The following is a 26,027-nucleotide window of genomic DNA, read 5'->3' on the forward strand; positions in this document are numbered from 1 at the left end:
GGCCACGCTAACGCGTGAAACCTTGCATTAGCGTCGGGATTCCTAACGCCCAGCTTTGATCTCTAATGAGATGCAAAGTGGGCGTTCCTGACCTAACATGACAGGAGAAATGTCGCTAAGCGACATTTCTCCTATCATCAAGCCCCACGCTATGAAGCATAGCGGCAGGAAAACTAACGATAACCCCTGTTATTGCTACTTTCCATACGCCTGCTTCAGGACTGACTTAGCCATGATATCCAATGGAAGGTGGATATCATGGCTAAGTTTGTGAGTCCCTATCAGCAAGCTAACGTCACACTACATGAGATTATCGCTGGGTTTCCAGAGATAATCTCACGTTAGGCAGTTTTTATCGCTTTTGAGATAAGCGTTGCTAATAGCACGCTATCTCAGCGATGAAAATCCACGCTAGCCGGCGATATTTATCCTAGCGCTAAGTGCGCTTAGCGATAATTATCGCCGGTTGTTGCTGATATGCCCCTAGTTTCTCTCGTTTTAGGGACACTGTTGCAGCCACCATGGAACTCTAGTCCCAGTTTCTGCCTAGCCTTCTGAACTTCTAGGGACTCTCTGTCAAAGGCCAGCTGCTCTTGCCTGAGCCTAACCTTAGCTTTCTCAAGCTCAAGAAGTTGTTGCTCCCTATCTAACGAGTTCCCTCCTTGACTAGAAATGGAGGTCCCTACTGAATGTCCTGAGGCATTGGATTCTCTAGAGGAGGATTTATACCTCCGTTGTCTACTCGGCACCTTCCCAGGAGGATCAAAAGGGGCATCCTCTAAGCCACCTGTGGTCTCCTCTGGGAGGTCCGAACTGCCCAGGTGGGAGGCATCAGGCTCCCCCTGGTCAGGATTAGATCTAGGTCAAAGAAGGGTTCCCCTCCTGTCCTATCTTCAGCCCCGTGCCCACCCACTCTTTCCTGCTCATCTGACCCACTGGCTTTCCTTAGGACATCTAACAGTAACACCTCTAGGAGGTGTTGAGTGTTTGCACTTTTCCCTGCCTTCAGTTTCCTAGAGGCACACAGTGTTTTCAAATCTTGGAATGAAAGATGATGGAGCAGGTAAAACACAATTTTGTATACCTCCTCTAATTTGCATGAAATTAATTATGTAATTATTCTAAAATTAATTAAAATAACATGTTTGCAGTGAAAGTGTTATTAATCAACCTTTACATCTTGATAAACATAAATACACGTGGGAATAAATTGCTAATTGCATGGCAGAGCAATTAATTAATTAACTATGGTACGCTAACTAACCTTAGATTGTGGTGAAATAGTAAAATTGCATGATTCATGTAGCTTAGTGATCGTTTGTTCTATAAAAGTTATCAAGTGGTAAGTATTATTGCTTTAAATGTCGCTACAGCTAGGGAAATACTAATATATATTGGGATTAGTATGGGTTTGAACATCAGAACTTTCATTTGTATATTTTAATTGCTGTTATGTCTGTTTCTGCTTAAGTTGGCATTCGGGCCTATTAGGCCGCAGTACCCAAGATGGCGTTCTCTGAAGCAGATGCTACCATGTGCACGTAATGACTTCCGCGCATGCCCAGATGGCTCTTGAAATCACGAGGTAGCTTGAACTCCTGACATCGTGTTTCCTGCCAAGGACGAAAGTCAGGAACTTGACCGCAAGCCAGAAGATGACAAAATGAAAATCAAGGAAGAGACCTTGGGAAAAGATACAACTGCTGTTTCCCCGCATGGGAACTGAACAGACAATGTCGATTTGAAAACTTTGTGACAAGTCGCTATGAAGAACCAGTTTGCACTGGAAAAATGTCAATATACTACAGATAACCCCGAACTGTTCAATCAGAATATTTGGTCTGCCCCTAAAGTTGCTATTCTAAAAATGAAGTAAGGCAGAAAAAGGTATAAAGCCTTCTCATAAATCATTACGTTCAGAGGAGTTGGAGTTAGAAGGGTTGGTTGCAGCAGCGTCCGTTCGTGGGTTCGTTCGTTCATTGGGTCTCGGTTGTGGCTGCCCATATGTTTGGGTTATTTCTTTGTGTTTCTTAAATTCTTTGCCATTAGTCTGAGTGTGGAATTGGTCCATGCTCCGGATTTATGTTCGGACTTTGCTGAAATTTTGAACTTTACTACGCTGTATCCTGTATTTCGCACACTGGTTTGATCCTTTGGTGAGAATTGGACTGCCTGTTCGAGGGAGTCTTCATTTGAGAATGCAGATAACTCCCTGTTTGAACTGAGCTTTTCATCATCTTTCAATTGGTAATGATTCAATGTACTTTTCTGAAAGTCTATGTCTATGAGTAATTTCTGAATGTTCATACTTTTTCTTTAATAAATTTAATGACCAAATAACGAGCTCTAGAAAATAAATGACAATTTAAGAGTTTAATTAATGGTAAGATAAACAAAATTGAAATAATAAGAAATTAGTTTGTGGTTCTTAAATTAAATTACAGAAAATATCAAATGTTTCCTAGGCTTTAATTGTGTCTTAGCTGGTTCTAATTCACCATCTCCAACTAATTGATCCATCAACCAAATAGTGGAGTGCCTTGATGTTAAAGTCAAGATTCTGAAGCTGTATATAGAATGTGTATATAATGTAAAGCAAATTAATCCTGATAGGTAATAAGGTACCCACATGTCCAGCGACTTTTTATCCTGCTAACAGATTTGAGTGAGTTTGATTGAATTGGTGCTATGGGCCCCACCAATGAATGAGTGAATGAATGAGCTGTTGTGAATAAGAATCTGTGACGTAAGGAGAATATGAAAACTTTGTCCTCCGCGCTGCATCAAAGATCACTGTATCTAGCAGTGGCATCTCCTTTCAAAAACATACTAAGTGAGGTGTGGCCTTGCACCTACCTAACCTAGTGGGAACTAAACTCTCTGAGGTTAGAGAAAGGGTGTGCGAGACCCTTGACTACCCAACCCTAGGTTCAACAGAACTTACTTATTCTAAGCTTGTATTATATGTGCCTAGTATTAGTAATGGTTTCTCAATTAATCAACACAAAGATTTAGTTGGTAAAACAATGCAGGCTTGAATCCCATCCGCTGCACACCATTGTGAGAAGCTGGCCTGGTATATGATGTTCACTTATGTAAGCGGCACCTTGCACCAGTCCAGACAACCCTTACGGTGATTTAAGAGGTCTTACACAACGTTAGAAAGCTCTCTAAGTGGTAGCTGTGGAGAGCAGCCTTCAGGCTTAGTCTAGGAGGAGTGTAAAGCAGCCTGTTTTACCAAAATTCAATCTTATAGTATAGATGTGTCATAGGGTGTCATCAGCACATGACACGATTTTGGCCCCTAGTGATTCTGCCGGGTTAGTCAAGGGAGTGAGATATACATTAAACAGAGTAGGGCTCAAAGCCGAGCCCTGTGGCACTCCTACCCTCAATTTATGAGAGTTGGCTAAAAAAGGGGGGCACCACACCTCTTGTCTTCTCTCCTCAAGAAAAGATGCAAGACAATTCCAGGCCTGCCCTCTAATTTCCACCATGCTGAGACAGACTAGTAGGATATGGTGAGCGATCGCGCTGAACGCAGCTAATAGATCTAACAAAACCAGCAGCGCCCTTTCACCAGCATTCAGGCTCAGGCTGATGAAATTGACTACCTCCAACAAAGCTGTCTCAGAGCTGCAGTTAGGGCAAAACCCAGATTGACTAGCATGTAGCAAGTAATTGCTTTCTAGGTGAGAAGATAGCAGTTCGTTTACATGTTTTTCCAACACTCGAAAGAGCTAGGAGAGAGATCAGTCTGTAATTGGCCAGATCAGTGGGGTCTGCCTGAGTTTTTTTTAAAGCGGTACAATTGTTGCCTGTTTCCATTTCTTAGGCATAATAGCTGAAGAGAGGGAGGTGTTAAGCTGCTGATTCACCAGCGGGTTAATAGCCTCTGCCCAGCGAGATAGAATAAAGGTGGGTCCTGGGTCAGAGGGAGATCCTGATTTGAGGCGACTCAATACTGGAAGTGAGTCCTCCATAGGGATCAGAGAAAAGGAATCAAGAAAGATGGCTTTATCTTTAGTAAAGGAGACTAATTGAATACACTCTGGGCTGAACACTTCAATATTCTCCCTGCGGTCTACCATATCTGTGCCATAACCCAAGGTGTCTCTTTCAACTCCAAATGGAAGAAGTCTAGCCTGGATAGTAGCTATTTTCTAGTGAAATAAAAGGGCGAGTTGTTCACACCATTCCTGGGAAAGAAGTTTATGGTTTGTACCTGCTTCAGGAGAGGTTTAAAAAAGAATCCCTGGAATGGAGATTCCAGGGAGGATGGTCATTGCTTCCTTAATGTTTTTTGTGGATTTTTGAAGATCCTGATGTATAAATTGTTTGTTGAGGTTTTACATCTGTAAAAGGCACCTTAGGTGTAATTCAGAGTCTAACAGGTTTTCATAGTGTCTGCTGGGGTGAGGTGTACTGTGAAGCCCTATCAGTCACAACAAGACAGGGACATAACTTTGCTATTTGTGCTGCTGCACTAACTAAAGCTTATTCTCATTCATTCCTAAGTGCACAGCATTTAATACATTGGTCAAAGAGAACTCCTGTTGAGAGTCTGCTGTCGTACAAATGCCATTTGTGGAATAGTACTACATAGAAAAAGCAGACAACGTTAAAGTCTAGGAAAGAGTGAAAGTAGTGTTCAGAGGAGTTTAACAGTGAACAGCCTGTGTTACTTCACAAGATGCCACAGACAGTTAGGCTGGGGCCGTGCTGTATTGGTAAACCCTTGACTTGGTTGCGCTGTTATTAATAGACGATCAGTGAGCTCCATGAGTGAGAGTGATTTGGAGGAAGGCGAGGAAGATCATAGCTGAACAATCAAGGCAGAAATCATGGGAATCGTCTCCTCAAAAAAACAGAAAGAGATAGAAAAAGAAGAGAAATTTCCACCTGAAGGCATACCAGCAAAGGAGATGGCAGCAAAGAAAGGGTTGTACACATGTATGGCTCAAACAATGGCAGCAATATATTGAGAAATATGGGGAATTACATTTCTCACTGTGTGGCATATACCACATACCCAAGCTTGAGAATCTGAGGAGAAGAAAGTGTTACTTGAAGCCTCAGTCTAAGCCCACTCAATTCAAGGCTCTGGATCTTTGAGAACATGGTAAATGAGAAACATAGAAAGACGTTTGCGCTACAAACCGGCAAGACGTTTTGTTCTTCGCTGAGCATTCAGGCAGGATGCTGAGAGGCAGAGAAGGTGCAGGGAGGATGTGATTGAGACAGTAGGGGCCTTCCCTGCAATGGATAGGGAGAATGTTTGTGTTGATGCAGAACCATGGTGATTTAAAGAGACCTGTTGGCTACCTTTCAGTGACCTTCAATCCTGTAGAAACAGCTTTAATTGGTTGTTATAAAGCAGTCGCAGCGGTTAACTTGAATATACAGCTAACCGAAAGAATTGTGATAGGTTACCTATTAATTGTCATGGTACTACATTCTGTTTAGATACTCTTGACTAGTACATGCACACAGTAGCTCACAAATGGCCTCTTAACCATCTTTGAGAGAATCATTCTAGCTGCAGAAAAGGTATCCTTAATGCATTGTAATGTTCTCAATCTCGCAACCTTGTTACACAACCCAGATGAGGGAGACGAATGCAAGTACGACCACAATTGTGTAGATGTCAACGAATTTTGCACAAAGCCAAGACCACACATACTGGATGTGCCCCTTGATGAAGCAGACCAGAGCTTCTTTCCTGATTGCTCTTGTTTAAGAGACAGACGTGGTATTTTAAGAGCAGCTTATTCAGTCTGTAACTTGAGCGGCGCTGTGGGAGCTTCCCAATTGTGTCACGTAACTTCAACTCAAGTGGCCTAATTGCTTGCCCTTACAAGAGTCTGTTGTACTTCTTATGGTTTGAGAGTCACCTTTTACACTGATAGCCAGTATGACTTCTGAGTACTGCATGACTTTGGCCAATGGTGGTCCCAGAGAGTATTCTTAACTTCATCTGGCTCACCTATTACGAACTGTTTGTTCATCCTGAATCTATTAAATACACTGCAATTGCCATGACAGATAGTAGTGGTGAAATGTGCTGCTCATAACAGCAGTGAGGATTTAGTTACATGAGGTAATCAGTATGTGGAAGAAATGGCTCACTTTTGAGCTCTTTAGACAAGCGCATTCCACTTCAGTGAAGCATGAAGTGAGGGGGAGACAGTTGCAAATATGATTTTAAACACAGTGCAAAACATCACTGAATTGAGGGTGTTACAACATGAAGCTCCTCCATTGAGAGGGAAATGTGGGAGAAGAAAGGGTGCATCAAAGATGCTAGCGACATCTGGGGGCCGAACAATGGTAAGCCTGTACTCCCTGACTCTTTGTAACCTGCCATGTTGAGGCACATCCACGGTCCAGCCCATGCAGGTCCAGATGGTATGGTGCTAATCTTCAAACATTATTGGTTCACTGCTCATTTCCGAAATCTGGCAGAGAGCCTATGCCAACAGAGCATAGCGAGCCAGATACAACATTTTAGCAAAAAGGTTGTGGTGTCCTTGAATCACATAGGTAAATCTGATGGCCATTTCAATCATTTGATTTTGTGGAGATGTGACAGTCTGACAGTTGGCAAGATACTATCGAGGGAGTTGATCCCTCGAATCACCATTCTAGTTCACCTCAAATTAGCTCAAGGAAGTCATTCAAGAGTGAAGTGATGCATTTGAAATGAAACACACTAGGAATTGACCGGAGATTACATTGCAGTTACAGACCAAAATCGTCAGGAGTTTTGAAGAGGCTAAACAGCACAATCAAAGCAAAACTGGCCAAAGCATGATCCTCCACGACTCACAAAAGGTCCGATTTTCTTCCCCTGGTACTTATTAGCATTCAAAGCCCTCCGTGCAGGAGGACAGGATTCTATTCTCATGAATTTCTAATGTGGAGAGCCATTCACAAGGGCAGCATTTGAAACTTCGGTTTCAGTGGCTGCCCTTGTGAACACTACAGATAACTTGGTGCTCAAGTATTGCAAAGGCCTGGCTGATGTGGTTCATCCTGTTTTTCATCAGGTCAATTTTGCCACCCCATCTGTGAGTTCTGCTCCGTGCCATGATTTGAACCATGAGGACTGGGTATATGTGAGACAGCATGTCTGCAAGTCGTGCTTAGAATAGTGCTGGAGAGGCCCTGACCAAGTCATCCGAACGACCCATATGGCTGTGAAGTATACTGGTCGTTCTAACTGTGGAAAAGTGTGGCTCAATGGTTAGCGCGGCAGACCTCGATGCAGAGCACTGGTCCGGGACCAGGGTTCGATTCCCGTCGCGGCAGGGTCTCGGGCTATAAATTCCGCGGACCGGATATTCTCGCCTCAGTGCCTGTTCTAATCATGGGTCCCACGCTGCAACTCTGGGCAATAGCTTGCTTGATCTCCACAACGGCCCCAACAGCGCTGGGATGCCTGGCCTTCACCATGGGGGTGCCCAGGAGTGGACACCTCACATGGAAAGCCAGGAAGGGTTCCTTCAGCGGTATGAATACAGTGCTGAGATACCCGTAGTGGTGATCAGTGCTATATAAAAAAACATACATTTACATTTACATTTACAACTGGGTATATGCTTCCCATCTTAAGAGGGTAAGACGAGCAGAGGAAGAGGGAGAGGTACTTCCCCCAACTTCCTGAGTCCACCTCAATTTGAAGTTTCTGAAACCTCTCAGGCGGGGAAAGAAGGTCTACCTGGAGCTCCACAGCCTGCAGCAGAGCAGCAGCAACTTCATTGGCAGAGTTAGAGCTCAGAGTCTACAATCACTTAAGACTGAAGGTCCAGACTAAGAATACGTATTTGCAGTAAAGATAGTAATACTTGGATAACAGAGTCTGAGAGCAGAGTTTGAGAGACAGCAACAGAGGGCTCTGCTTTGGAAAACTATCCAGTTGAAGAACTTCCAAAGACATTTGTGACAACCCAAAGAATTAATTAGTAAGCCAGCACAACAGTTAGAGGACTACAGGGCCTTTGGCATCCACCCAAGGTAGCTACGGTCACTGTAGCTTTCAAAATAAGGTGGACGCTGTAGGGTAGGAGCTGTTTATATAGTTGGGTGGATGTTTGACCTTTATCTGCTGGAGGGAGATGCTTTGCTACAGCGAAATACCACTACTGGTATTATTGCTGCTAATAAAGAACCCCATGTGAGATCTTCCCATGTTCCCCGAGCCCAGGGTGTTTTTAATTGCAATGTGTATTTTCAAATGTTGTCCAAGTATACTAAAATTATGACTGTTCAAGATTGTTTTGTGTACTCCTATTTTCCAGCTTCCCCAGCAGAGGGTGAGGCCTATCTTCATCTGTCACTTTCCTGTGCATTTTCCTGCCGGGTATTCATGAATTTATTCTACAACCAGAGTTCAAATAAATAGTTTTGTTAAAATTATGTATGTCCGTTTGGGAATGTACCATTTACTAGAGATTCTAACCTGAATCTTTGGGCAAAAAGGCAAGCTAGTCATTCTTCTAAAGCCTTCAAACGGATGGACAAGCATGAGTATGTGATGGAGCGATTGTGACCATAGTGACATAGACACAGGTGGAATTTTTGTTCAATTAGAAGTGAGCATTAAGGGTGTATACTATGTGTTTGGTAAGTCAGCTTACTTTCAGCTGCTGCACAGTTGAGTAGGAAGATGCTATGCTACTTTGGTTTTCCCAAAGATTTATCACACAAAAGATTTAAATGTAAGACCTAAGACATATCTGTTGTGAAGCCGCCGCAGGTTTGGACAGATGAGTGACATTTTTGGTGCAATAATACTTTCAGTAGGCTTAGCACTCAGCGATATTAAAATTATAAAACTATCAACCCTAGTGGATAGCTTAGCAACTAGCACAGCTAGCGCACTGACTGTAATTGAAAAATAGCTGCTTGCAATGAGAGCTATGATAATTCAGAACTGTCTTGCACTTGATATGCTTCTAGCAAAGGAAGATAGGTTTGCAAAAAACCCATGCAAGTGAATGCTGTTGCGTACTTTCCCAAACTAGATAACCAGGTTGAAAGCTACATCATTAATATCACTAAAGTAATTCATGAACTATAGGAACTGGAAGAGACCTCTGTCTGGAAAGGAGTATGTTCAGTATTTAGCTCTATTGGAAAGGAATTTCCTAAAATAGGCGAATGGTTAGGCAGTGCGGGAAGAGTAAAACTAAAACTGTTGCTAACCTCGCTGTTGGCGATACTAAGAGGCGCTGCATGCACACTTCTCTTTAAACTTTGCAGAAGAATTTCATCAAATGGTGGGTTAAATTGTGGGGAAAAGAATTCAAACGCAATGACCAAGAGAAAGAGGAAAATAACTGATGCCGAGTTTGATACATTACATAGTGACTTTTACAATGACATGAAGGAGCTAGAAGAATAAAGATACCAGAGAACCTAAAACTGATGATGACTGTCGTGTGATGATCATGACGAACAGAGTGATGATTTCAAGAATCATCAGAGAGGGTGTCCTGAATGTGGACTGATTAAATTTCACACCATTTCAATTATAAGCGTGTATAAATTCATGTTTTCTTTAACTAGGGACAACCTAACCCTCGCAGTCCATCTTTTTGTGACATAGCTTTCTAACATGTGACTTGAACTGCTGTTTATCCTGTGTCATGATAAAGTGAGGCAGATTTCATTAGCTGGGGAAATGATTCCCTTAAGCCACCTGAGCAGGGTGCACTTTCCTAAGGACAGAGCAAGATTCCCAGGCTGAATAACCTGCTATGTCACATTCCATGCACTGAGAACAGATGTTGTGAACATTAGAACTCAATGCATTAGAATAGTGAGAAATTTTTCATTGGAACTGTTGTTCGTTGCTTAATTTCTATTGGTTATGAGCATGTAAACCATGTAGTAAATGTGTGAATCTGTTGTCAAAATCCCTATAAAAGGGTTCGATTTCTCCATATTGAGAGAGACTTTCCCCAACTTTTGAAGGCGATTCTGTGTTGGATTTTGAACTCGACTGAGTTTTGTGGTATTTTCTATTGATTTGAATGCCTATTGATTTAATCTTGATGGCCCAGCTTATGCATTTCTGTACTTTAATGAATTGAATAAATCTTAAATCAGAAATCCTTGTCTGTCTATCCATCTAACTAAGATAGATTGGTAGACCTCAAGCACCAAAGTCCGGCACTGCTCCCAATCCGATGTCAGTGTGGTCAGAAGGAAAATTGATGTATGAGCTTGTGCGCTGATACAGCCGAGGTACTCCCCCCATGCATAACAGCTCTTGGGGCTTGTGGTCTTTATGTAGCCCCTCTCGTCTCCACCAATAGAACCCTCAGAACGATCTTTCATAGTGCATTTTAACATTTGCCTAAGTGCGCAAAAGGCCTCATATTTGCACCTAAGCATTTCTCTGCCTTTCCATTTTTTTATTCTTTTCTTATAATGTCAGCTGTCACTTCTATACAAATGATTCAAGCTCTTGCAAAACCATCTCTTTACCACTCAATATCAGGTTAAATCTCAGATTGTCTCTCAGCAATTGATCCTTTGAAGACATATTAATATCTGTAAATTGCTGATAACTGTGCAGAACCCCGATTTCTGTTGCTTTCGGTTTAGACCAGGAGTGTTCAATCTAGGTGATGGAAAACTGGATCCAAGCACTGAGCTCAGAAGAATCACTGACTATGGACATGCACTGCAGTTAGACTTGGTGATAAATATATCTTACTTTGGCTATATGTTGAACATCACTGTTGAACATGGGTGGAATGCTTGCAAATGTCTCAGTCACCTGCTGTCTCTTGAGGATCAGGCTGCATTCCAGTCTACTGTGTTTTTTTGCCCACTCTAGTTCAGGAGCAACTATATGTGAATATATTGTAGTCTTGTGCCATCAGAAACAGAGAAGCCCAAACTGCCAGGCCACATTCACTCTGAACGGGAACAGTAGCAACCCTAGACCAATTAAAGCTTTTTTGGGCCTTTTCCGTGAAACTCAACTTTGATTATTTGACATAGAGGTCAAGGGTTCCACATCCAGCCATACTGATCACATGAAGAACAGAACATTAAAATAATAAAAGATTAGGAATTACATTTTTGCAAAAGTCTCAGCCACTGGCAATTGCTCAAAAGCACATTCCAGTCAAGAAGCAAACATAACAAATCAATTTTGGTACTGCTCCAGTAAGAAAAGTCCAGCTCAAACAAGCTGCTTAGGTCTCCTCTAAACACAAGCAGCCAAGGCTAGCTTTCGTCTTTGGATGAGGAGGATCCAGAAGGGACTTTCAACAGAATTGTGCCAAGGTGCCATGAGAGTTATTGTTGCTTTTATATTATTTAGGAAGACACCTTATTTAACAACAGTTTATAGACATGTAATTTGGTTAAAAGGATGCTGCAGCAACCTTTTAGAGACTGGTAAATGAAGTCTGGTTTACATCAGAATATCATACACAAATACCATATGACATAAATACTGTGTCTAAATATCATTTATGCAAATATTTCTGCATTAGAAATAGATGTCTTAATGCGCCAATATTTTTGTAAACAATGATTAGGACAAGATACCTTTGTTAGCCAAATTCTAACTATTCTATTCTAGTATGAAACCTGAGCTTCTAAATTTAAAAATTAAATCAGGGTGGTCATTGGTTGTCATTGTTTTTGACAGTCTTATTTGAAAGCATCACCAGGCCCAGATTAGAAAAATTGTCCAGAGGTTCAAGATGGCCACTATGACTATCGAAGCCAAGTTTCAGAGGTTCAAGAGGGTCGCCATGACTATCGAGGCCAGAAGGTGGAAAAGGTATGTTGTCTGCCTCAATGCAGGCATCTTGTTAGAAGATGCTACCTTTTTATTCCAAGATTCGTTTGATGGGCTAGATGACGGCCTGCCTCAGTATCCCTAGGTAACGAGTTGTAAAACGTTATGTACTCATTGTGGTGCTTTTGATAACTTTGACAGAAGAACATCCTCTGTTCAGCTTATTGCCGCATGCTAGAAGTTTGCAAAGTGAAACACTTCACCATAAAGAAACAAAACATCATTCTATATGAATATGCATGAAGCCTTACGCATTATTGGGACCAGCATAGAACCCTTTTTTGCCCTTGTCTCACCCCGCCTTTTTAAATGGTTTGGGCTTCCTGAAGTTGACACATTTTTAAAATATTGACAAATTTGTGATTTGTTAAACCTTGAAATTGTGCACACCTCTTGTTAAGATATATCTGATTAGTTATGAAATTTCTGACGAGACAGGTGCATCATCTGATGGAGTTAAGGAGATGCTTTTGAAAATGAAGGCAATCTACCTGTGGTCATCATCAGTGTAAAGTGTTGTGTCAGAGGTTGGAAGTGATGTCAGACGTCAGCCTCAGAAAAATTAGTGCTGAGCAGGGTGTAGTGCATAGAAATGCAGTGAAGTGAAGGCTGGGGAATGGGTGAGGAGCCTGAGAGAATCTGTGGGGAATTGCCGCATAGGTAAGTTGTATGCAGAGCGGAAAGCCACATTTTTGACCTGACCCATATCTAGTGGCTTCCTCAAATTTGCTTGCCCCTTTGAGCATTCTAACTGCCTCCAACCATGATTTGTGCATTTGCAACCAGCATGATAAGTGTTACTCCTTTTGATATGATTTTATTGTTGCGAATTTTATTTAATACATATTAAATACATATACGTTAATTGAATAGCCTTCTGTGTGTATGGCTCGCTGCGGAGATAATGGGCAGTTTTATAAAATTTGCCTTAAAAACACTGATAAAGTAACAGGGTACTATAGACAGCAACATGGTCACCCATTGCTCCACTATCCAATGGTTTCTGACAAAGTTTAAGCTTTGTTCAATTGAAAGCAAATTCATAGTGTAGACATGTAACCGTTACAATATTGGTAATGCAGAGAGCTAAGCCAAAGTTCTTAAGATGGCTAGTACCTTTTCAAGCAATAAATGTCAGTGTTGACCTGAAATTATGGAATTACTGTACAAATGTCAATGGGCTGAACATCTAGGTGAAGCAAATCCTCTAGGTGTATTGTACAATTTTAAAAACAATTTGAGTCCATATGGGGATGTAGGAGATCCTTCTGCCCTCTGTTGATCATGGTCTTTTGTCTTCTTACATTTTGGTCCCTCAGAAGGTTGTTGGTCTCAGTAGTTCTTTTGCTAATATATGCATATGCCTTCTGTTACTAAAAGGCCAAGTTCATAATTATATTTAAACATACACGATAGCATGAGTGATACATTGAGTGCATAGGACAGTCAGAGATTGGATGTGCAAACTTTTTAATTTAAATTAGCAATTAAATGGGACACTGAATTGCTTGACACTGGCCTTGAAAGTAAGGTATTCATTGGGGCTTTAATAATATACTGGGTCCCACCAATACTGGGCTGCATTTATTTTTCTTAGCAAAAGCTAATATTGACTACTTCACTATTGGAATACAGGACAGGAAGAACCTCTTACAAAACATTACTCATTCATCTGTGATTTGCAAATAGCTTACTTTAAAGTAAAGTTATGAGTTGAGAAACATTTATACTTTTACCAGTCAGTTATTTTTATTCAACTGTTTGACTTGTCATTAACAGTGTTGCTTTTTTGTGATTCCATAAGTGGCATTTTGTGAGTGTAAGAGAATAATTATTTCTTTGATAAAGTTTTCTCAAAAATCCCCAAAAAATCCATAACCTTCTCTAGAGATGGCTTGATGATCCACTGCATGCAGCTATCCCTTAGGTATGCCAAGAAAGGGCATCATTAATATCTGGGCTTACAATCCTGCAGTAATGTTGGAAAGGAGTACTTACTTCATGACACAGTAATAATGCAGTATATGGGTCACAGGTGGAAACCAGGGAAATACACTAAAACACAAGAGAGGGTCCCTGGGAAAAGACAATTCAAGGGGGAAACACCCAGGGAAAACACAGTATAAATCAACGTAAACAACTTTCCCCACTAGATATTTTAAATTTGGTAATATATCCAGACATATATATATGCCCCACACGACTTTTAATTTTCAATCATTTATTATAAAAAAATATACGTTATTCTTTTTTGTTTTTAATTCATTTTATCAAAGTTTGTTCTAATAAACACACATACTTATACACTGTACATATGGTGAACAATCAACAGCATTTTGCCTAAATAGAAGAAGAGCCCTAAACATATACTAAAAGACCATACAATGGCTGTGCATGTCTCCAAAATAACAAACACACAAGAATCATGTGAAAAAATGGAACAATACAATAATATGCACAACTACATTAAACATATATACAACATTACATACAATGTGTAAAGAAAACACAAAAGAAATCACAAAAGAAATGCACAAAACCAGGGAAATTACTTAAAGCAACATTGTTATTGTGGGTGTATTTTTTGTTTTTTCCATGGTGATTTTTATCATCCTTTTGTTTATAATATCGTAACAAAACATTTATGGACTACCACAGTAACTTTGTCAATGATGGAGAAACATCAATGGTGGAAAAATGTGCAGGAACCAGATTGCCCCATATCAGTACTCTCTGATACCCTTTAAATATCAGAACAACAAAGTGCTGAAGCAAAACCTAACCAGCAAGTCTTACAGAAGCCAGGTTCCCGATAGTTGCCAGGATTTACATTATGTTTACTGAAACCATTGGCATTTCTACAAAACCACAGCTACCACCCGCCAAGGTCAGTGTCGGACAGTGCTTTTATTCCAGTGGGCAATTCCCAGCAGGCTGAGGCCATTTGAGGGCGGTTTTTATAGCTGCCAAGGTTTCAGATTGCTTATGTGTGACATTTTCATAATTTCAGTGTAATTATGAGTAACATTTAACGACTATGAGTGACATTTCCTCGGAGCAAAAATCAAGCAATGAAGACGGGGGAAGCATAATTATCAGAAATTACACCCATTTGAAAAATAAGAAACTCTAAGAAGATCTTAAAACTGCTGCAAAGCACTGGAAATTGAAGGACACTAACCAACATGACATACAGACTGCATAGCTGCCAAGATTTTAGAGTGCTTATGTGTGACATTTTCAGGTTTTCAGAGTACTTATAAGTGGCATTTAACCACTAAAGGTGTGACACTTAGAGTGCCACTTTTTTGCAAGTAAAATTAACAAATGAAGTCCATGAAAATAGATAAACATAAGAAATGTATACGCATTTGAGAAAGGACGAGCTATAAAAAGAACTTGAAACCACCCTTTGCAAGCTGCTCCTACTGTAAAATGATTGTATACTGTTGGAAAACAAGGCAGTATCTGTGAGGCCTGCACAAATAACATGACTTCATTTGTCCTCCACTGGGAACCAAACACCCCATTGTAGCGTTTGACTCTCAAAGGGTAGCGTTGCAGAGCAGTCTAAGGCTTACTCAAGGGAGGTGGTGTGTGCTAGTAATCGCCATTTACCCGTACGCAGAAATAACCCTCAATAATTGATTGTCCAATCTATACTTTCTTTTATACAATGAAGAGTACATTTATTAAACCACTCACTACTCAATACTATCCAACAATTTACAAATAAATATAAGCTGTTGAAATTACTTTGTGACCTTGCCCTTGCATAACATTCCCGCCCCTCCTGCAGAGGGAATGGGGTCTTGTACCACCACTCCCATGCATGCACATCATCTTGCCCCCTAATACAGTAGGTTGACCATAACCTGGAATGAGGAACTTGCCCACTGGCACCATCCCAGTGATGACCTACCCCATTATCTCAACAAGCATTTAAAATGGACACACCTGCCATGGTGACACATAACCCTGATTGAGCATCTTATACTGACCATACAGTATACCCCTCTACATCTTAGTGGCTAATAGTCTGGGTTGTTCTTCACCTAATGCAGCAGCAAGAACACATGTTTAGGCATTACTTAAAATGACAGTACGTATCATTGCTGATAACAGATATAATGCATTGCAATGAAAGCCCCTACAAGGCATCACCATTAGAATCACAGGATTAAGCTTATACAGCCAGACACACTAGCAGGAATGTCTAGCAACATAACCCCGTCTGCTTATGACTTAACATGCCCGAGTTAGCCCTGCACACTTCAGTGAAGTCCCAGCTACAGAACTAAAGTTCCAGCCATGGAGTTAACAAGCACTGACTCACCCTTCAGTGGTTCTGTTTTATAAGTCGCCCAGAGACTGAGAGTAGGGACTTCGAATCTTCCAGTTGGGGGGAATCTGTGTGCTCCTGCAGCTCCCCCCACCACTCCTCCAGGAATTGGTGGTGACCTCCTCCTCCGGGGGCCACCAGGCGCCAAAACGAGTAGCCTTCCCCATGCCTTGCAAGACATTATGGGGCGCTCCAGGCTCTACCTGTGCATATCAGAGCAGCAGCTTTTCCACTGCTCTGGGAAGAGCCACGCTGCCACTCCTGGGGGCCTCTCGCCGCATCAGCATGTCGGTGGGGGCCTGGTCCTACCCGGCCCCTATTCCTGGCAGGTGAGGTTCTTGGCAGCTCCGGGAGCCCACCCCAGCTGCTCCTGCCGTCTCCCAGTCTGGCCCGCACCGTCATCTGCGGCCGCTAGAGCTGGTGCATTCATTCTGGTCTGCCAAAACTGCTGCTGGTCCAGCGAGGCCTCGGGGGAGTGTGACGGCACCCCCCCTCCTTCCCGCTGCTGCGAGGAGTGCAGCGGCACTCCCCCCCTCAGCATCATAACGGGGCCCGGAGTTGGGGATCCCAGGCCCCCTGGGGCAATCTTCACAGGGAGTGCGACATTGCTCCCCAGCTGATCTTTGCAGCGAGGGGGGATGCACGAAGGCACACTCCCCTCCTCCTCACAACCACCAACGGGGCCCGGAGTTTGGGGTCCCGGGCCCCAGAGGTCTTGACGGGGAGCACAACAGCGCTCCCTGGCTTTATTTTTGATGGGGCCAAGAGGTGGGGGTCCCTTGCCCCAGAGCTCTCTTTGAGGGGAGCGCGGCACCTCTCCCCTCTCCCCTCCCTCCGGTGTCTACGGGGGGCCAGGGTGGGCTCCTGGCACCCCCTTGCATATAATTTCACTCTTCTGGGGCAGTCCCCAAGACCTGACCCACCCCAGGGGCACATCTAAGACCGGTGGTGGAGCTCCACGTGCTTCGTCGTCTGTCCCTTTGGAGGTCAAAGGCCGCCTACCTTCTAGGGGGCGTAGAGCTTGGCCCCCAGGTGGCCAATTTTCATAATTTTGGCCTCTTCTTGCTCCTGATGGCCAGCTCTAGCCATCGGGAGCACTTTCCTTTGCCCTCTTGGTCTCCAAGATGGTGCACTCAGCAGGGAGATATCTTCACTAGCTCCCTGCACCAGCCTTTCACCTGGCTCGCCTTCTGGGCCTCTCTTCTTCTTGCACAGAGGCCCAGGCTTCTGATCACTGGTTCTGGTCTTCCCTTTTGGTGCAATCCAGGGTCCTGGGACAGTCAGGGGGTTCTTCCTTCCAACTGCCCATGGCGCCAGGCTCCACCACCAGCCTTCTTCAGCAGGCCACACCCCAGAGAGCTCTTCTTTCTGTCCAAGACCTTTTAAAAGAATTTGGAGGGGCTGGCAGGAAGGCTCCAATGCTTATCTGGCAGCGACACATCACCTCTCTGCCCCTGCTCCCTCCCTCCTACCCAGGCCTCTAGGATAGTTCAAAATGGCGTTGTCCAGGGGTCTCATGCCACATGGTCTCTGAAAAGCCCGCTTCCACCCTTGCTGCCTTCTCTCCAGAGCAGCTTGGTGCCTGGCACAAGATGACAGCTGTTGATGGATAACCTGCAGCTCCACCCACCTACTCCTGCTCTTGGAGAGGAGACCTTCACCCTTGGAATGCTTGCCGTGAAGGGCTAGGTCTCTGATGCTACAGCTTGGGGAGGAAGGTCATTAATCCAGCCTGGCAGGGTCACACCCAGCCCGGCTCTTGGGTTGAGCTGAGTCAGAGGAATATGACATTTCTGGATGACCCATAGGCATTAAAGATATGGCTTTGGACTCAGTAGAATACTTCTTCTCACATAAGTTACAGGGTACTTTGGTGCGTGTCTGGAATTTGTAGGCCCTAGGGAAGTGAAACTACCCCATGTGATCCCTATCGTCATAGGAGAATAATGGAGTGTTCCTTCAATCAAAACAGTAAAGCACACTGACTTTCCCTTACATGTTTCGCCCATAGTATAACGCCTATTTCATGTCACCACCCAGCTCTGCATAATTGCTGCCACACCATTCTATCTGTACCTGCTCCTGGGCTGCGCATGCCAGAAATCTCCCCTGTGCAACCCCTACAGGTGTGCACACGCATGTATACACGTGTCAGCATGTAACCAGCTCGGTGCCCTTTACTCCGGCTGCAGTGGCCTACTCTCACCAGTAGGACACCGGTAAAATCCACATGCAGTCTCTTTCATCCTGAGTTCACTGTGTGTGAGTCCATACTTATGAGGCTCTCCCACAGTAAAAGCTCAACAATTAGGTGTTCAAGAAGTGAAAACCCGGGTGGCTAAGATTGTCAGAACCACCTTCTAACATATACCTACAACCTACTCACATCCTACATGATTTTACACTTTTGATCACTGCAGCAGCTGGCAGAACCATGGACAAATTGCATGAACAGTGTAAAATTGCCAGACCATGTTTGGCTACAGAACAACTTATGGCACTAAGATCTGCAATTTAACTCCTTTTCTATTTGTAATCAATACCTTATTGCGTGATCTCTCCCTATACACAGACGTCACTGACACTAGTGCTTGCTCCACAGTGTAACAGGCCACTTCCCAACTCTGCTGGGAAAATCCTGCCTCTGGCTGACACAGTATTATACATTTCTAAGCTGCACTGGGGAACTCACACTGCTGACAGCTGCTCTGCTCAGTGCTGCTCAGAAACAGTGATCTGCTTGAGTCAGTGGGGAAGTCCATGCACCTCAGCACTCTGACCAGGGCAGGAAGGGCATATCTGCTCTCAGCAGTAGAAGTCGCAGTGAGTGAGCTTGTACGTCACATGGTTTCTGTGCTGTGTCATTTAAAGACAGCGCTCACAGGACAGGAAACAAGTTGAGTTGTAAAAGGGATTCTTAGCCTCGACAGGGTGACAGTGATGTCTTCCTGGAGGCCTGGCAGGACTTGTAAAAACCATCCTGTCATGTGGCAACCATTTGATACCTGACCAGCACTGCCACCAATGCAGGATCGCACTGTGGTGACCAGAGATGCCACTCTGGAGGTGCAACACAGAAAAACAAAACTGCGGCCTGCCCCACAGTTACCCCTTATATAGAAGATGTTGTTTATGTGGGACGCGCCACTACGATGGACCACATGAAGCCCCCAAGCTGAGTGGTTACTTGATTTAGTGCAGCCCCCAGGTTGCAGTGGTACCATAATAATATATGTGAGTATATAGCAGCCATGGCCTCCGAATTTGCGAAATAACTGTGTATGCAGGATTAGTCTCAGGCAGCTACACCACAGTGAGCACTCTGAGAGCAGCGCATTCACTTTGTAAATGCAGCTCTTCTCATGGGTCAGACTGACACACTCATACATGGGCCGTCACAGCCTCACCTGCCGCAATGCACACTAGCAAGAGGACTCAGAGCCCGCTGCCAGCCCCGCCACAGCTCTGTCCCAGCCCTCCCTGCCAGTATGCAGACACTCATGGCATGCTCCTGAGAGTCCTGTTACACACGCCTGGCTATGGCAGTGCAGGCTTTGGCCTCTGCCTGTCACTGTGCAGCCCTGCCATGACTCTGTCCCAGCTCTCCCTGTCTGCCCTGACATTGACGCTGTCTCACAGTGAGAGTCTCGGACTGCACTATAGTGCAGTGCACTGGCGGCAACTTTATAATACTTACTTTTAGGTTAATTAAGCTCAGTGCGCGCAGCCAGTCAAGGTGCTAAGAACATTTGATAATGCATTTTAATGCAGCGATGCAGACCACCACATTAAAATGTGTTAGTCTAACGCCTGATGTGTGGTACTTGGCAGTGCTGTGGTTTGAAAGAGCAGGGCGCACTTCATTCCTATTGCACTTTCACAAGTTCCCGCAAGGTTAATTATAGCAGGCACGGGGAGGCTTCAAGACAGAAAGGGACGGAGTGGGGAAGGTTACAAGTATAGGGAGAAAGTAAACAGAAAGTAAGACGAGAGAGAGGACAGCAGAAGAGACAGAAAATGGATAAGAGAGAGAATGCGGGGAGACGAAGGGAGCAGGGCTGGTTTGAGCATTTTTACTACTGTTGCTTTTGCTTCCACAGTCCGGACTTGAGCTGGCCTATAGCTTCAGCAAGCCTCTTTGGAATCTGTCTAGAAGCTGTTCACCCTTTCTTCTAGAACTCTATCACCTAAAAGCCTGTTTCACAGAGGGCTCCCCTGCAGAATGTCCGAGTCCTTCGCCTGTTTCAGTTATGAGATGCTGACTGTTATGACTTGAGTGAACGGAGATACTGAAACTCTTCAAAGTCAAGTGATAACATTTTACACCACGGGCAACTTCATTCATACACTACTTTCCTCCCTTTTCTTGTTTATCCACCCCTCAAGCATTACGCTTTACATTGCCAATGATAGGATGCGCTGTATCCTTTAACTGCGGTAAATTTGGTTTATGTTTTCCAATTAGACGTTTTTTATTTAGTGGTGCAATTGACATTCTGTTAGCCCTCTTTTTATTTCCAGTAAGATCCTGTAAATATTCAACACCCCAGCAATTAGCTAGGTGTAATGCTCATGCTAGATCTTTCTGCACCTAATTCACCCTTTCTAGCGTTAGGTGTACCTCGGGACTTACATATGTTAAACAGATTATAAGATAGTCCTGCCGTTTATCAAACTTAAAAAAACAATATGAACAAAATTAGCCATAAAACTATTCACACTTTCTTTCACACCCAGTGTGCAGTTATTGTATAGCTCTTCAATCCCTGGTGGCACAGCACACAAGATAATGTGCTGCTTGGCTAAACATAAGGTCCAAAAGGCGAGGCCTATTGGCTATGCCAATGCTTGTTTTCATATCGGTTTCCCTGCCACCATGTGATATCGGCACCTCACACAGTGGCACGGTATGAGTTGGCAGGTCTGCAACACTTTTCCTCTGATCTGCCCTTCCTTTCAATCGACTACCGAGCCGTGACCATGTTTGGAAGTGCTAATTTGACACTACCTGGGTGTAAACTGCTCGCTTTCCTCACCCGGTTTTACCAGGTGTGAGAAAACTCAACATGGTTCATCTGTTCGCAAAAACATTCTCAAAAATCGCACTAGACATTCGTTGCAGCTGCCAAGTCTCATTCCGTTTTTAGGTCGAGCCTAGCGGCAGCGCGCATGAGCTGCTCGCTCTGCGAGGCATGCAGTAATAGAGTAGGGTGTGTAAGCCTTGCCCGCTCTCCGTCCATACTTTTCATTGGCTGATGTCATTGTCCTTGGTAAATGCTGGCTTATGATTTATTATGAGGCTTTTTAGCCCCTTCTTGTTACCACCCTGTCTCCATTTGGTACCCCCATGAGGACACGATCTTTTATTGTGTCCTAAATCGGGAGCTTTCATTACCAGTTCCTAGAACTATTTACTTCATTAAAGGACACAGCACGCAACAGGTGCCATCTTCGTTAATGGGGGTCGCTTCCTAACCTCATTTGCATTTCATTTTCTGTTTACAATGCGCTCAGTTTATTTTATTACTTTCCTTGGTCTGTGGTAGCATTGATGCTTGAAAATCTCCCATTTCTGTTTTCCTGAACTTTGTCGCTATAAATATCCAGCAGTGGCAGCCATGGGACATCGCCAGTTATTCGTTCGTGCACACAACGGCTGTTATGTTCAAAAGGGTCATTTTTCTATTACCTCCATAAATAAACACTGAAAATTGTATTCCTAACGGAGCTTCGTTATGTATGTAATGAATGGCATCTTCAATCAGCGATAACGTTTAGCTATTTTTACCTCTAATGTAAAGGTGAAAACTGCAAGACGCAAGAATGCACAGATCTGCTGCCTAATTAGCCAGGAGTAGCCTGCTCCCACATGATGTGGGTGGCACTTTAGCAGCTTTGCACTAAACAAAAAGAATAATAACTTTGGTAACCCTAAATGGGTTGCTTCTGCAGCAAAATGCCATGATGTTTTGAACATTATTTCTAACTGCCCATTAGTAATGGGATAGGATAGGCAACGCATCCCACGATCAGTTTTACACCGATTATGCACCCGCTGAACAATGCTATAAGCTAAACTTATGTGAACTCTCGTATTGGCAGCTACAGTTGTTTGTTCGGAATCTGTTCCGCTGTTATCCCTCCACTGGCATCTGTTATGTTGTGTGGACCACCCCATGCTGATGTTATCATGGAGGGGGGTCCCACACTGTAGCCCTGCTGTGCGCGCTCAGTGGTATGCTCCTGACCGGAAGTGTATAGTGTATTAAAAGGGGCCGTGACCGGGACATCTGGGTCAGACCAAGAACATAGCCCTCGTGTGTTTGCCCTTTCATGCAATCGCTACCGCTACAACATTACACAATCCCCCATGCTGTGAGCGAGTCCCCGCTCACTTTGACAATGGAACAACTGGCGACGAGGGTGTCTTCTTTCTGCGAAGGACCCATGGCAGCTGTGTCTGCTGGTGCCTCATCTGTTCCGTCATCGGAGCGTTGTCCTGTGCCTCCCTGCGGCGGCCATTATGCGGCGAAGACTGCTGCTGTACCGGGTCCTGCCGAGTCTGCGGTGACCCCTGCCTGCCCACCACTGGTGAGTTGCGGCCTCCCCTGCCTTGTGCTGCCGCCTGTATCGGCCCGCTATCCTGCTTGTGTCCCCATTTACTCCCCGCACACGTGAAACTGCGTGCGCACCCTGGGTGACGGCAGCGGCACCATGCCGCTTGGATCCGCGATGCCCACAACCTGGCAAGCACCACAGCAACTAGGGCATCAATGATACAGCTGCAAGTAGCGGATTATTCAACACAATACAGGCAGTACAGCCTAGTCAAAGGCATTGGCACCACAGGAGTGTTTTAAACAGGCTCATTTCATCAGAACGTAAAGGCAGTGCATCCTGGCAACAAGTGCTGGAACCACAAGAGTGGCTGGACATTCCGGTATCTTCTTGGGGCTGTGGTTTTGCTGAGGGTTTTTCTGCGGTGTGCACGTCCTTCACTGCAAGATGCCCTTGTGTTTTTCCCAACCACGGTACTACAGGGCATACGCCACACGCAAGCCTGCTGTGTTCGTTGGACATTTTTGCCGCTCAGGGATCAGTCGTGTATTCAGACTCCACGTCCATTACTCCCCTCATGAGTAGATCGAGCTGCGCCACCAGCAAGCCCACAAAATGGCGACTGTGCCCCCGGTTGAAGCTTTTGTGGTTGATGGTCCGCCGTCTGCGCAGGTCGCCAAGTAGAAGGACAGGTTGGAACGCCTGGAGAACTACTTTGCAGTGGTGGGCCTGAAGCCAGAACGTCAATGGCCCATGCTCCTCCATTTGGGCGGTCCTGCGATCCACAAACTGGGGAAGTCTGTGGTGGAAGCTGGTCCACCCCACACCTATGCCACATTCAAAGCTGCCCTGACCGCGCACTTCGAACCTCTGGCCAGCCCAGATTATGAACATCTTCTTCTACGCCAAGCGCGGCAACTGCCTGAGGAGTTGGTCGATACGTTCCACGCCTATTTCAAGGAATTAGCGAGCACATTGCCTGATGCCGACGACAAAATAAGGGCACAATTCATTTAGGGATGTCTGTCCATCAAATTGTGAGAAAAAATACTCCAAACCCCGGGAATTTCCATGGCTAACATTCTAACAATGGGCCGATCCAAGGAACTGTCTAAGGTGCGCACGGCGCACATGGAGGCAGCCCTCCAACGACAAGTGAAGACCGAACCAGTAAATCTGGTGATGGCTGAATCTCCAACGAAAACCGCCACGAGGAAACCAGAATGCAACAAGCCACCACCAGCAACTCGGACTTGTTATATGTGTGGAGGAACATACCCTCATCAATGCCCATGCCCTGTTCAAGGGAAAAGATGCTTGGTGTGCCGCCGGTTAAATCACCTGGCGAATGTGTGCCACTCAGCTGGACGACAACGACAAGTGGCCGACAAAGCAATGCTGTGGACTCCCCACAGATGGGAGAGGCAGAAGATGATATGGACGATGATGATGTGGAAGGGGTGGTCCATGTCATTCATTCACTGCAACCAAACAGGTGCCCGAGGCGGAGAATCCCAAAGTGCAGCATCAGTGTTGCTGGGCACCCAAAACAGGCACTCATCGACACGGGGGCTTCTATAAACATCATGGCTCAATCCATGTTAAAGACAATCCCTATACAGCCGACTCTGTGGCCAACATCCATACAAGTGTTTGCTTATGTTTCCACAACGCCTCTTTCTGTGGTCGGCGTCTTTACCACCGACATTTCCCATGAGTCCCGATCCATCCGCACCAAGGTCTACGTCACCCAAGAGGGGTCTGGAATGCAGCTGAGTAGCCGCACGGCAGAGCATCTACAACTGGTGGTCTTCACATTTGATGTGCACCAGGAGGATGTGGAGTCCCTGGTGGAGGAATTCAAATCCCTGTTTGACGGCATAGGATGCCTCAAGGACCACATGGTGCGGCTCCATGTAGAGCAGTCGGTACAGCTAGTTGCTCTCAAACATTGACGAGTGGCGTTTCATCTGAGGCCAATGGTCAAAGAAGAGCTAAGGAAGCTGGAGGCAGCTGGCATCATCGAGCGCCTTGAGGGTCCAACTCCCTGGGTATCTCCCATTGTGATAGCCCAAAAGCCGAAGCAATCAGTCGAGGTCAGGATCTGCGTCGACATGTGCCTGCCAAATCATGAAATAAAGGGGGAACGTCATCTAACCCCCACGGTTGACGACATCGTGGCAGAAGTCTGTGGTTTGCACTGGTTTTCCAAGATGGATCTACGGGTGGGCTATCATCAAGTCCTGTTAGATCCCGAGTCGAGAGCCTTAACGACGTTCTCCACACATGTGGGCCTACGCAGGTACAAGCATCTCAGTTTTGGGGTATTCAGCGCAGCAGAAGTCTTTCAAGACACTATTAGAGGAGTACTATCCGGCCTCAGAGGGGTCATAAATGCCAGCGACGACATTTTGGTTCACACGCCTACCCTAGAGGAACACATGGACCATCTCCGCTGCATTTTCCCAGGACTACAAGACAGCAACCTCGCCCTACATCGTGATAAGTGTGCCTTCTTCGGATACCACTTCTCCCAACAAAGAGTGTCGCTTGATCCAGCGAAGGTTCGTGATATCCAGACCGCACCAGCTCCGACCACCGTGACTGGTGTCAGAAGTTTCCTGGGCATGGTCACATATTGTGGCCATTTCATCCGCAACCTAACAGATCTAACTGCGCCATTATGAGAACTCAAGAAGACACCACCCTTTGGGAGTGGGGTCCCGTGCAAGAAAAAGCCTTTTTGGACACCAAACGCGCCCTCTCGGCAGAGACTACGTCAGTCTATTTTGACGCAGCCCATGAGTCTGAACTATCGGTTGATGTGAGCCCCATTGGATTGGGAGCAGTATTGTCCCAGAAGCAGCCGGACGGGGAGTGGGCCCCGGTAGCCTACACAAGCTGGGCTCTAACCGACACTCACACATCGAAATAGAGGCGATAGTGATTCATTGAGGGTGTCACCACTTCCATGTATAACTATATGGTAACCATTCACAGTCCACACAGACCACAAACCGCTGAACCCACTCTTCATGGGGGCTTCATTAAAACCTCCTCCGAGGATTGAAAAATGGATCCTGCAGCTTCAGGAATACCAGTTTAAAGTGATCTACCACCCAGGTACACTAAATCCAGCAGACTTCCTGTCCAGGCATGCAAGGCCAGTAATCGAAGAGGAGGAAAGTGAAGCACATGAGACGGAAGAATACGTCAGGCTGGTGGTTGAACGCTCTCACCCCCTTCCTGTCCTGTTAAGTGATATTGTGGAAGCAACCAAACTGGACGAGTGCTGGGAGA

At 44.9% G+C, this 26,027-nt stretch overlaps 1 protein-coding gene across 5 annotated transcripts in view; it reads right to left on the minus strand.

Annotated features, from left to right (window-relative positions):
• Nucleotides 1-26,027, minus strand: part of LOC146833904 (complement factor H-like) — a 1,264,875-nt gene that overhangs the window by 327,106 nt on the left and 911,742 nt on the right. The window lies entirely within an intron of this gene.

This window comes from Triturus cristatus, chromosome 4_2 (assembly GCF_964204655.1).
Source record: "Triturus cristatus chromosome 4_2, aTriCri1.1, whole genome shotgun sequence".
In the NCBI taxonomy this organism is placed as follows: Eukaryota; Metazoa; Chordata; class Amphibia; order Caudata; family Salamandridae; genus Triturus; species Triturus cristatus.